Here is a 13,598-nt window from a genome sequence, read left to right on the forward strand (position 1 = left end):
TGCTGATCAGCTGTTGAGAAAAGAGGGGGGAGTAAATGGGCCCCCTGCAACTCCTGCCGGTCTTGGTCTCCTTGCCTCTTTCCAAGGAGGAGGAAGAGGATGGGAGGGAGGATAGTCAGCTGGAACTAGGCACACAGCTTCATTTCCACCAGTGGAACTGTGTTCCACCCCATCCTGCCTGCTGCCCACCCCTGATCTACATGGTGCATTGGCCAGAAAGACACATGTCAAGGATCAATCCCTGTAAATTGCCTTGGAGCAAGAGAGGATATGAGCTGTGGTGGTGCAGTGGTTAGAATGCAGTACCACAGGCTACTTCTACTGTCAGCTGCTTGCAGTTTGGCAATTTGAATCCCCCCCCAGGCTCAAGATTGACTCAGCCTTCTACCTTTCCTAGGTGGAGAAAATGTGGGCCCAGATTGTTGGGGGCAACATGCTGACTCTGTAAGCTGCTCAGAGAGGGCTGTAAAGAATTGTGAAGAGGTATATAAGTTTCATTGCTACTATATAATATCGAATACAATGTCTCCAGAAGAATCTTATTGATTGAGGCATAGTTGGAGATTATGTAGGCCAGAAGACTACTACAATAACACACTTAACCATAAGGAGGTTCCGTAGAATTTATTTGCTATTTCTTCTCTCTTGCCTGCCATACGTTGCAGGACCTACACCTCTCTAGTGACCCAATGTTAGGAAGAGCTGGCCAAGTCATGTCAATGAAATTCCTTGGAAAATGAGCCTGTAGTCTAATGGCTAAGGTCTCTGCCTTACAAGGCAAAAGCTCCAGGTTCAAATCCCAGTAAGGGTGCGGCTATCTGATGAAGGCAAATAAGCCCGAAATAGATCTATAGTAGTCTCCCAAATAAAAACAATAATTCATCATTCATTCATTCATTCATGACTAGTGGCTGGAGCATGAGGTCATCACTCAATGGCTCCAGACCTGCCAGCAAAGCCGAGTTTTTAAGGCCTTTCGTAAGTTTACCAAGAGGGTTTCTGGGAGAATGAAAGGACTAGGAAAGGAGATTTCTTAGAAAGAGTGAACTGTTCATATACATAAAACTGCTGTATTTAAAATTTATGAGCACCTAGTGTAAAAGCAGAAAAAGGGGCGTGCATAAGCGCACCAGTGTACCTACCATCCCTGTCCTACTGTCCTTATTTATCTATATTTATCTTGTGTATGTTTATACCAATACCTGCTATCTTGTGTATGTTTTGATAGATACATAGATAGAGATAGACAGACAGACGGATGGATGGATGGATGGTTAGATAGATAAATAAATAAGTCAAGATGTCTTTTGAAACATTTCTTGATGGCCCAAGAATCCTTAGTGTTACAAATCTACAGCAATTTCCATGTTTACCCTCTTCAGAAAGATATACGGCTGCTGTAAATTTTCCATTACGTTTCAGACAATGGGAAAACACAGTTCTGTTTTATTTGTGCTCTGCCCCTTGCCTGGATAATGCTAGGTTGTTAGAATTTTCACATGGCAGGGTGAGTTCTTTCTGGTTGGTGGCTATCAGTTTTAAGGACACACAACTGCTTATCTATTCTTTCATCTTCCTACTCGGAATTCAAAGAAACAGCTCATCATTTCCTGCATATTCTTCCTTCCAGGGTGTCATCCTTACGAGGAAACCCTGATTTGAGACTACCATGCCAGGAGTAATACATTGCCTAAAATAGCAGCCTCTGCCGGCAACAAAAATTAAAATTCAGTTTACTGCAGTGCACTTAAATTATTTTGCTTTAATTGCTGAGTCAAGCAAGTATAATTCTAAACATGCTGGAAGTGGGTTTTTCTCCAGAAGGAGGATAAGAGGAAATTTTAAATTTCCTCTTTAAAGTTAACAGTATCAGCCTAGTTATCCTCTATTAATGTTAAGAAGCCTATTTCACATTTAAGGAAAGGGCTAGTTAATATATGCACAAGATTCAGCCATACTTTGAAATCCTGATGAACTCAATCTTAAGACATGAACTTAAATCTTTCACTGCAAAACAGGGGCATTGACTTAACTGATATGCCCTTTCTCATAAGTTGGAGCAAGCATTCAGGTAAGGGTTGTCCTCGTCCAATCAAATCGAGGACTGAGTCTGTCAATCAAATTCCCTTGTAGCTCCACACACTATCTTGGCTATATCCCCAGTTTAAATGAAGGTGGAAAGAAAGACTCAATGTGGAACAATAGCCTGGAACTTAAACTTTATTAAACAGAACCAGAGGAAAATCACGTATCCAGGAATGTTTTGACTGCTGCAAGGTCCTGAGCTAGTTGTCCTTTGACATGGGTCAGTGGTTACTATGATCCTATCTGGAGGAATAAAAAAAGGCCCCTGAGACAAGGCTGGAGACTGCCACGAAAGGAGGGACCGCCTTGTCGAATTTGGAATCATGACCTGCTAAGGGAAGAGCCTCTGCCAGACTTTTGGTAGGGCAATAAGAACCCTGGAGTACAAGCATACCCATGGGACAATATCTATGCACAAGATCATCTTTCCCAACACCGTGGACAGCAGAGCCACCAAAAATGTAGGGATCCAGAAGATCTGAGCTACAATGTCTCTAATGCTGAGCTGACATTCCAAGGAAAGATAAACTTGGCACTCCAGGGAGTCAATGAGAGTTCTGAAATGTAGAATGGACATGGAAGGAACCAAATTATTTTAAAATGTTTAATAGAAAAACCATGCTGTTAAAAGATGTCCAATACCACCTGGAGATGACGTTCCCCAAGAAGTCGCAAACATGCTTGAACTAGGATGTCATCCAGGCAACACTGGACATGTACTGACCTGAACCTAAGGTGTGCCTCCAAGGCTGCAAGGAACTTGGTGAACACCCTGGACATGTTAACCACCCTGGACAGGGTGGTGAACACCCTGGACTAGAGACCAAAAGGAAGGGCTCTATGTTGATAGTGCCTACTTGTAAAACAAACACAGAGATACTGTCTATCCTTATTTATTTATTTACTTACTTACTTACTTACTTACTTACTTACTTACTTACTTACTTACTTACTTACTTACTTACTTACTTATTTATTCGATTTTTATGCCGCCCTTCTCCTTAGACTCAGGGCAGCTTACAACATGTCAGCAATAGCACTTTTGGAAAACCCAGCCAGCCTATTGCCCCCACAATCCGGGTCCTCATTTTACCCACCTCGGAAGGATGGAAGGCTGAGTCAACCTTGAGCCGGTGATGGGATTTGAAACCCTGACCTTCAGATCTACAGTCAACTTCAGTGGCCTGCAGTACAGCACTCTACCTGCGGCGCCAACCCGGCTCTGCAATAGGGATGTGCAGGTAGCCCTTGGTCAAATCCACAGACACCAAAAAATCCCCCTGGTGAACCCCCCCAAGTAGAACATAAAGACTGCATCTTAAATCTGCGATATTTATTAAACAGATTAAGATGCTTAAGGTTCAGAATGGGAACCCTGGTCAACCGGGTTAAAGGGCCGCCTAGGATAAGGCAGAAAATCGGTGGGCAGAACTTTTCTATCGTTCTTTGATTCAACTGGAATTGGGTCCAGAACCTCCCCAAATAACATCTGACCCTTAATGGGCTTAATTGCTAAATGCCACTTTTGTCACGCATCTGCCAATCAGTGGCACAGCCTGCAGTTGCTGCAGTGCTTCAAAGAAAATCTAGCAGCTCTGAGCGTTGCATCAGCTGTGAACTGTATGCAAGTTCCAATGGTCGGCTCTGGCGGCTGTAATATATTCGAGCACTAGCACTGTCAATTCTGAACGAGCAACTGCAGGCTGTGCCACTGACTGGCAAATGCTTGACAAAAGTGGCATTTAGAGATTAAGCCCATTAAGGGTCAGATGTTATTTGGGGAGGTTCTGGACCCAATTCCAGTTGAATCAAAGAACCATAGAAAAGTTCTGCCCACCGATTTTCTGCCTGTCCCCTTATCATAGGCGGCCCTTTAACCGGGTTGACCAGAGTTCCCATTCTGACTCAGCTGAATAGCAGCATTTAAGAAGGAAGCCAGGGAACTCAGAATTAAAAATTGACAGAAATATTATGCTGGAGAAATAAAACTAACAGCCAGATAGGAGAAAACCACGTCTATCCTCATGAAGGACTGAGTCTAAACTGGAGATATAGCCAAGATGGTGGACGGAGCCACAAGGGAATTTGATTGACAGACTCAGTCCTCAATGTGATTGGACAAGGACAAGCCTTATCTGAATGCTAGCTCCAACCTCTATGGAGAATATGGAGAATATGAACCTATAATCATATAAATATGGGGAATATGAACCTATAATCATATAAACAGCTATAATCTCCAGCAGTATAAGGCCTTTTTTATGTTTACTCTATTGCCATAGTTTTATCTCCTGTATTAATTTATTATTCAGTTAATTAGACTTTGGTATTCTTTCAGTCTCATGACTCTAAGCAGCTTTTGCTGCTCAGTTCAACATTGTTGTTTCTCCCAATCTCATGACTTAAAAACCCTGTTTTGGGCTGGAAACTAAAAAAATGCAGTGCAGCTCTGACCAGAAGAAAAATGCATTTATGTATGCATGCATGTATGTATATATATATGCATGCAGTGATAGGCTTCACACAATTTACCTACCAGATTATTTTAGATTATTTTAAATATAGGATTTCTGAACTCATTTTTGTATTTTTTTATATGTTGTGAGCTGCCCTGAGTCCTTGGAGAAGGGCGGCATATAAGTCCAATTTATTTATTTATTTATTTATTTATTTATTTATTTATTTATTTATTTATTTATTTATTCATTCATTCATTCATTCATTCATTCACTCACTCACTTATTGCTTTGATTTGTATGCTGCCCCTCTCCGAAGACTCAGAGCGGCTCAGAACAGGAATACAAAATACAAATCCAGGGATTAAAAAGCAAAACAGTTAAAAACCCTTGATTAAAAACACTCATACAACCCAAACAAACCATACATAAAACAGAGCAGCCGAGGGAAATCAATTTCCCCATGCCTGGCGACAAAGGTGGGGTTTTAGGAGTTTGCAAAAGGCAAGGAGGGTGGGGGCAGTCCTAATCTCTGGGGGGAGTTGATTCCAGAGGGTTGGGGCCGCCACAGAGAAGGCTCTTCCCCTGGGTCCTGCCAGACGACATTGTTTTTTTGACGGGACCCGGAGAAGGCCAACTCTGTGGGAACTAATCGGTTGCTGGGATTCGTGCAGCAGAAGGCGGTCCTGTAGGTATTCTGGTCCCATGCTATGTAGGGCTTTATAATATAAATAATAAGAGAGGGAAGGCAGTGGAAATGAAGAGCAATGGATCTTAGGCAAGGAGCAAGGACAGCTTCCTCTTGATCCCTGAGCATGGACAGTGGAGAGGAGGCGGGAACAGCACAGGCCAAGCTAACAACTCGGGAGGAGAGAGCTCCGTCCCTCTTCACAAGGCTCACCTTGTGAACAAATGCTGAATTCGTGAAGTTTTATGTGCCAGTGTTTGGAGTTTGCTGGACTTCTTGCCTTATCCCTTGTTTCCTGGACGAATTGCCTTGTTCATTTGCTTCCTGGACTCATTGACTTATTCCCTTCCTCCATTGGACTTCTTGCTTTGGAGGCATTGTGCTCAAAGCATTTTGCTGGACTACATGCAGCCTTAGAGGCTGCTGGAGGTTTGTGTGTCTGTGTCTCTGTATATAAAATAGAATAGAATAGAATTTTATTGGCCAAGTGTGATTGGACACAAATGAATTTGTCTTGGTACATAAAAGAAAAAGATACATTGGTCAAGAATCATGTGGTACGACATTAATGATTGTGATTAATATGCACTTTAATTTGGGATTTGCCATAAATGTGGGAGCGTTTGGGAGAAAGATGGAGCAATAAAGGAGTACTTTGAGAACTACCAGCTGATTGAGTTGCCTCCATGCCCTGCCCTTGGTCATCATAAAATTTTAAATATGTGTCAAAAAATATGCATATACATATAAATCCAACTAAGGCAATCTGAACACTTTTTTAAAGACAGTGAAGGCCTTTTCTTTTCAATTGATAGCCCAGTCAAATAACTTACCTTCTCTTTTGTCTTTTTTTTTGGCCTGCCTCGAAGGACATTTCCACATTGGGGCCACCACTGAAAAGGCTCTTGCACAAGAAGCATCCTTATACACAAAGCCTCAAGACTGAAGAAGAACAGCTCAAGAAAAAGTGAATATTGTTTGTCTGTTTTAATTTTTCATCACCAGACACTTCAATTGACATGCAGATCATTATCTATCAGATTATTACCCAAAACCAACCTATTTTCAGACATCCTATATTTTTCTTATGATGATGTCGTTGGATAAGAGGAAATTTTTTTAAAAAAAAACTGAGCAAATTAAGATCTGTTCATTATTAATATCCCACTGTTCTTACTTCCTTTCTCAAGACACATTTTGCAATATGATTGTGCCTCAGAGCACAGACTCGCTCATAATGTTTAATTAAAAGTGCCAAGAAAAGCAGGCTGATTATACAACCACAAGTCTCAGCTTTGGAGATTTTTATTTATTTTGCCAATACTGTAGAAAAAAAGAGGCCGGCTACTAACTCAATCCAGAGAAAACTGCATATATTTTTTGTTTGTTTGTTTCAAAGATCTGAGATAAAACTCCACTTTGATGTGTGTTTTGAAGCTATAAGTTTCCGTGTTGACTATTCTGGACAAGCAGCAGACAATTATAATAAGGGAGTAGACGGAATTTGCAGACATACTTTTCCTTTGGGAGGAATAAAGAGTCACTGAATATGAAGTAGAAAGGCAATAAAAGACTTTGGACAAAGCTTGTTTCAAGCTGGTTAGTGAGATAGAGCGTATGACGGGGGGAGGGAGAGGGAGAGAATGGAGAGGGGAAGAGAGAAAGAGAATGGGAGAGAGGGACGGAGAGGGAGAGAGAGAGAGGGAGAGAGAGGGGGAGAGAGGGACGGAGAGGGAGAGACAGAGGAAGAGGCAGAGGGGGGAGAGAGAGAGGGAGAGGGAGAGGGGGGGAGAGTGGGAGGAGGAGAGAGAGAGGGAGAGAAGGAGGGACAGAGAGGGAAAGGGAGGAGATAAAGAGAGGGGGAGGGAGAGAGAGGGAGAGAGAGGGAGAGAAGGAGGGAGGGACAGAGAGGGAGAGGGAGGAGATAAAGAGAGGGGAAGGGAAAGAGAGAGAGGGGTAGAGAGAGGAAGAGGGAGAGGGGGGGAGAGAGTGGGAGGGAGAGGGAGGAGAGAGAGGGAGGGACAGAGAGGGAGAGGGAGGAGAGAAAGAGGGAGGGAGAGAGAAAGAGAGGGAGGGAGAGACAGAGGGAGAGGGGGAGAGAGAGGAAAGAGAGAGGGAGAGGGGAGAGAGAGAGATGAAGGAGAGAGGGGGGAGAAAGAAGGGAGAAAGAGAGAGACAGAGAGAGAGTAAGTGAGTGAGTGAGTTATGGCTTCAGTTAGCCTATAAGTGTTGGGAACCTTTTTTGGTTCGCTGGCCAAAAGTGTGTGTGTGCGCACACTAGCCTGTGCATATTTATTTATTTATTTATTTATTTATTTATTTATTTATTTATTTATTTATTTATTTATTTATTTATTAGTTGGACTTGTATGCCGCCCCTCTCCGAAGACTCGGGGCAGCTCACAACAAGTAAAAACAGTCACAACAATCCAATTAATTAAAATATTTAACGATTTAAGAAAAAACCCATGTAATAGCAAACACACACACAAGCATACCATGTATAAATTAACATGCCCAGGGGAGATGTTTAGTTTCCCCATGCCTGACGGCAAAGGTGAGTCTTAAGGAGTTTTCGGTAGGCAGGAAGAGTAGGGGCAGTTCTAATCTCCGGGGGGAGTTGGTTCCAGAGAGCCGGCGCCGCCACAGAGAAGGCTCTTCCCCTGGGACCCGCCAACCGGCATTGTTTAGTTGACGGGACCCGGAGAAGGCCCACTCTGTGGGACCTAATCGGTCGCTGGGATTCGTGCGGCAGGAGGCCCACACCTATGCCCTTCTCCCATGCAGAGCCCCCAGGTATGCACACTTCCCTACCACTGCACCCTGTGCAACAGACTCCTTTGGGAACAGTGAAAAATGACAGAATGGGTCAACCAGAAGTTTGGGAACAAACTTCTGGTTGGCCCGTTGGGCTATTTTCCCCCATTCCCAGGCTTTAGGAGGCTTCCCTGAAGCCTGGGGAGAGTGAAAATGGCTGAAAAGAAGCCCAAAAATCAGCTGGCCAGAACACACATGTGCACTGGAGCCGACATAAAACAATTTATTTATTTTATTTATTCGATTTTTATGCCACCCTTCTCCTTAGACTCAGGGCGGCATACAACATGTTAGCAATAGCACTTTTTTAACAGAGCCAGCATATTGCCCCCACAATCCGGGTCCTCATTTTACCCACCTGGAAAGGATGGAAGGCTGAGTCAACCTTGAGCCAGTGATGAGATTTGAACCGCTGACCTACAGATCTACAGTCAGCTTCAATGGCCTGCGGTACAGCACTCTACCTGCAATGCATTGTGTGCCCTCCGATATGGTTCCACATGCCATCTGGGCCAGGCATACCATAGGTTCACCATCATGGGTCTATAATGTAACTTTTAAACATCCAAGGCATGACTAAAAGATAATATCCTAAATCTCAGGAAGTAAAAGCAGAATAGTTGGTGTTTTTCTTTAACTAGGAGAATGTTCAAAAGTAAAAATATCATTACGATTAATAGACACTGGTTTAGGAAGAATATCTTTTTAGGCCCACGTTCGCAATCGATGAAGGCCTATTTGCAAGAGCCAAAAAGAAAGGAACGACCTGACCTCCATCAGGAAGCTAGTCAAAACATTGGCACCCCTACAGAAGTGCAGGCTGTTCTGGGTTTTTCTTTTCTCCACCCGCCGCACCCGTTTCCTAGTTTTTTTTAAGGTCAGCTCTATACAAAAGCGCATTGCAGTACAGTGTTCCCTCGCTTTTCGCGGGGGATGCGTTCCGAGAACGCCCGCGAAAGTCGAAATTTCCGCGAAGTATTGATGCGGAAGTAAATACACTATTTTTGGCTATGAACAGTATCACAAACCTTCCCTTAACACTTTAAACCCCTAAATTGCAATTTTCCATTCCCTTAGCAACCATTTAGATTATTACTCACCATGTTTATTTATTAAAGTTTATTAAAAATATATATTTATTAAAAGCAGATGAAAGTTTGGCGATGACATATGACGTCATCGGGTGGGAAAAACCATGGTGTAGGGAAAAAAACCCGTGAAGTATTTTTTAATTAATATTTTTGAAAAACCGTGGTATAGCCTTTTCGCGAAGTTCGAATCCGTGGAAATCGAGGGAACACTGTAATCCAACCAGTTAGGGATAAGGATTGAGGTAGCGTAGCAAGCCCCTCCAGCACCAGTTAAGATCATAATTGGCTCTCCAACTGAAACTGGGCTTACTGTATGTAGAAATTGCTTAGAGTTCAGTTTGTTGCCTTCCATTCAGGTGTACTAACTCAAACTATCATATCACCGGTAGTGGGTTGTAGTCAGTGCGACCCAATACGGCTCATGCGCGGGAAGCCACTCGCGAGCCTGGGATTTGGCTTCCTGTGCATGCGTAGAAACCAAATCTCACACGGTCGCACAGGCGCATGGTTCAGGAACATGGAGTTGCACATGCAACCGTTCCAGTAGCGGTAGTTGCCTGCATATCATCCAGACACATTCTTGCGTTTTGTTGGTTTTCGCTTCTTGGAGACACTTCATATTCTTAATCTCTTTCATTCGTTATTTATCATTGGTTATTAAGAAGCCTCACTTTGGCCAATGAGACTGGATGCAACTCTTGATTGTTATTTGGAGCACAAAAATTTATCGCTTCTGCTTAAACGTTACATCAAAAATCACAGACATAGACAATAGAAAATTTAAGTCATACGGAACAAGGAGTCAATTTCCTCCCTTGCAAGGCAGGATAGGGAGAAGTGATTTGAACACAGATTATTTCCTGCCTGTCGGTAGTTTTGCAAATACAGTGATACCTGTCTTACAAACTTAATTGGTTCTGGGACGAGGTTCTTAAGGTGAAAAGTTTGTAAGATGAAACAATGTTTCCCATAGGAATCAATGGAAAAGCGATTAATGCGTGCAAGCCCAAAATTCACCCCTTTTGCCAGCCGAAGCGCAGGGTTTTGAGCTGCTGGGATTCCCCTGAGACTCCCCTCGCTGGGAAACCCCACCTCCAGACTTCCGTTGCCAGTGAAGCACCCGTTTTTGCGCTGCTGGGATTCCCCTGCAGCATCACAGAAACATGGCAGTCCAGAGGTGGGGTTTCCCGTGGAGGGGAGCCTCAGGGGAATCCCAGCAGCACAAAAACAGGTGCTTCGCTGGCAACGGAAGTCCGGAGGCGGGGCATCCCAGTGTCGGTGGTGGGTTTGTATGGTGAAAATAGTTTGTAAGAAGAAGCAAAAAAATCTTAAACCCCGGGTTTGTATCTCGAAAAGTTTGTATGACGAGGCGTTTGTAAGACGAGGTATCACTATAGAATGAAAAGTTCTTAACCGCAACCTGACTGAAATTGAAGTATAATGCAGTGTTCAAGAGTACTTTTACCTCCATCCCCCTCCATTTCTTCAGTTCCAACAATATTGTCCTAAACTCCAAACTAAGCACAAATTAACTCTTTGTGGTCGAGGAAACACACCAGATGAAAGAGTGTGTTCCTGTTCTTTCCAGGTGACACACCGGGTTCATGCAAAGCATGGAATAGTGGGAAAGCTGCTTTTAAAAAGCGTAAAATTTTTAAAAAAACTAGCTTCCTCCTGCCAGTTGTTTATTCAATGCTGAAAATTTTACTACAGCTGCAGAGTTAATAATTCTCGGGAAAATAGATGACTTGAGTAAAGCGGGATTCAACTCTGTATCTGCAGGAGATTGAGCTGGGGTGGTAGGAGCTAAGCTATAGAGAGTGTGATTCAGTTGAAGCTACACATGGCAAAACTATGTGCAGGGGGCATGTGTGTGTGGGTGGGAGGAGGAATGGGGAGAAGGATTTCAGCCAATGTTTTCTGCTTTGGTAACATCCTGATTCCACTGGGACAGCCACTCCTAGTGTTCTTGCAAACTAGGAATTTTAGGAGCAGTAATTCCCCTAATACCGTGAGGATGGTGAACCTATGGCACACGTACCACTAGTGGCATATGGAGCCGTATCTGCCGGCATGCAAGCTGTTGCTCTAGCTCAGCTCCAGCATGCTGGACAGCTCATGTGGACGCTCTAAGAGGGCATTTTCGACCTCTGGTGACCCTCTGGTGGGGCAGAGTATTTATTTATTTATTCAATATTTTTATGCCACCATTCTCCTTAGACTCAGGGCGGCTTATATGTTAGCAATACCACTTTTTAACAGAGCCAGCATATTGCCCCCACAATCTGGTTCCTCATTTTATCCACTTTGGAAGGATGGAAGGCTGAGTCAACCTTGAGCCGGTGCTGAGATTTGAACTGCTGACCTGGAGATCTAGCAGTCAGCTTTAGCGGCCTGCAGTACTGCACTATAACCACTGCGCCACCTTGTCTCATTTGGCGTTTTTTGCCCTGCCTGGGTTCCAAGAAAGCCTTTGGAGCCTTGGAAGGGCAAAAAACGGATCTACTGGGCCTACCAGAAATCAGGAAATGGGCCATTTCTGGCCTCCAGGGGGCAGAGGAGGCCCTTTTTGCCCTCCATAGGCTCCAGGAAATCCTTTGGTGCATGTGTGAGAGAAGGCCAGTGCGTGGCGGTGGTGTCGCGTGTGCATACTCAGGGGTCTGTGGGGGAACACTGAATTAGGGGTGTGGCACGCATTCACGTGCAATAACATAGGTGAACATACACACTATTGGCACCTGACAAAAAAAAAGGTTCACCATCACTCTCCTAACACAAATGCAGGTAGGAGGGTTGGTTTAAGTGCTTGGAGCAGTAATCTTCAAAGGTTGGCAATTTCAGGACTTGTGGACTTCAACTCCCAGGATTCTATGGGAGCTATGCTGGCTGGAGAATTCTGGGAATTGAAGTCCACAAGTCCTAAAATTGCCAAGTTTAAAGATCTCTGGCTTGGGGTCCTGTGCTCAGATTTAATGGTGGACGGAGTACTGTGAAACTCAAATGCTGATTCGTGTACCTGGAGGCGATAGTGTATGGTGGAACAACGTTTATTTCTGCCACCATATTAATTTAAATCAGTATTCTTCAAATTTGGACATTTTAAGATGGGTGGACTTCAACTCCCAGAATTCCCCAGCCATCAAGGGAACTGTGGCTTGGAATAGAAGTCCATAAAGAGCCCAAGTTTGAAAAACACTGATTTAAAACTTGTAAGAACCTACACTCTCACCTTACACTTGACTAGTGAGAATGGTTTACCCCAGTAGGAAGAAGGTTGATCGGATTTTTTCCCTCTTCACAACTGTAATCAAAATCACCCCATGAAAAAACTACAAAACAAAACTAAAATGAACGAAAGACATAATTCTCTATTGTGAGATACGACGAGAATAGCCACCGACTAAAAATAGGAATAAATGTAAGAATAGACAAATATTAGCTAAAGTTCAAAGGCACTTTTTTGGGGGGGCTGAAGATCAAATTTTAATTCAGGAAAGGAAACTGTTTTATATTCATGTGCTCTTTTTTCATTGTTTTAAAATGTTTAGTGTTTATAAATCTTACAAACATTTAAAACAATATAAAACATATATTCTCATACTAAGGATTTTCCATAATGTATTAAATAACAGCCTATCAAAATTTGGAAGGCCAAGTCCTGTCTCTTTATTTCAGGTAAGCAAAAATATTTACAGTACCCCTTGACAGCTCTATCCAAAGATGCTGGCAACCTACTGATCATTGGAAGGGAGTAATTAAGGGAAGGGGGAAGGCTAGGCAAAGCAAGGGGCGAGACGAGGGAAGGGAAGAGGTAAGGCAAGGCGAGAGGAGGCAAGGGGCAAGGCAAAGGAAGAGAAGGGGCAAAGCAAGGCAAGGCAAGGCAATGGAAGTCAGCAACGGGCAGAAGCACTTAGAAATTCAATGGCAAGATCGCTTTCTGAAGTTCAGTGACCACATACCAAAAGATGAAACCCAATACAGAAACATACAAAAAAAATCATTTTTGTTATTAAGTGCAATAGTGGGTATATATATGTGGTGTGCCTTTCGCCCCCTCCTCATCCCTGAAATCAAGAGACATTTTTCCCGCAACAGGAGCTGAAGACCCATATTAAGCTTTGAACTCCTACACAGGTACAGAATCCCCCCAAATGGCTCTTGACTTTAAAAAGTTTCAGAAGTAGAAGAAGGCTGGTCATACATAACCTGCACTGAAGGCCCTGAAGTAAGACTAATAAAATTCCAGAAGAAGTGACTCAGCAGCTTATTTCAACTTCTCTTATCTGGAAACATAATTAAAGTTGATTTTGAAAACAAAAGGTTCAGTATGATCCAAAAGACACTGTTTTTTTTTAAAGGCATTTTTCTCTGCAGCATAGAAATGCCATTTGTAATTAGTCCTTATTGTATAACTAGATAATTATCACTCCTCCGAGAGTTTTTAGTTATTACGAAGCCTCG

This window comes from Erythrolamprus reginae, chromosome Z (assembly GCF_031021105.1).
Source record: "Erythrolamprus reginae isolate rEryReg1 chromosome Z, rEryReg1.hap1, whole genome shotgun sequence".
NCBI lineage: Eukaryota > Metazoa > Chordata > Lepidosauria > Squamata > Dipsadidae > Erythrolamprus > Erythrolamprus reginae.